The following is a 617-nucleotide window of genomic DNA, read 5'->3' as shown; positions in this document are numbered from 1 at the left end:
TGCAGACCTGCCATACGATGCACAATGCTGCTGTCTCTTTAAGCAGCACCTAACACTAAAATCATTGCCCAATATCTTTGAAATATGTTAGTTAAATGCAGCACTTCAGGGAGAATAGTGCTTGTTTATTTTCTGTAACGGTTACAATCAGTTTTATCCCCTAGGCCAGTCTCAAGCTCCATGTTTTAGCTGATCTATGGAGAAACCCAAATGTTCTCTTTACAGCTATTCACAAACTTTTATTTCCAGAGTGCACTGACTGCTTTACAAGGCAGAGCAACAAATTGCATTTCACTGCCCTGTCTGGTCTGCTCCCTTGCCACAGCTGTCCTGAGGAGGCAGGATTTACTGCAAGTGAAGAGAAAGCCTCTGCACTTGGCTGTTCTTTCTGCGAAAAAGGTAACCAAAGAGATGACTGCTTGCTCATCATCCTACGCTACTAACACAAAAGCGGGGGGAGAACGCAGTCTGGCAGAGAGCAGGACTATGAATCAGGGCTCTTGGGTTTCAGCTCTGCTTCCGGCTCACCCTACAACCTCAGGCAGCCTACCTGGGCTCCCATTCAGCAACGTCCCCTGACTTCTGTCCCCACGCAGCGGTGATAACAGTGCGTCACT

Source organism: Gavialis gangeticus, unplaced genomic scaffold (genome assembly GCF_001723915.1).
Source record: "Gavialis gangeticus isolate Ggan-Ray unplaced genomic scaffold, GavGan_comp1, whole genome shotgun sequence".
NCBI classification, from domain to species: Eukaryota; Metazoa; Chordata; order Crocodylia; family Gavialidae; genus Gavialis; species Gavialis gangeticus.
This window is presented reverse-complemented; position numbering follows the sequence as displayed.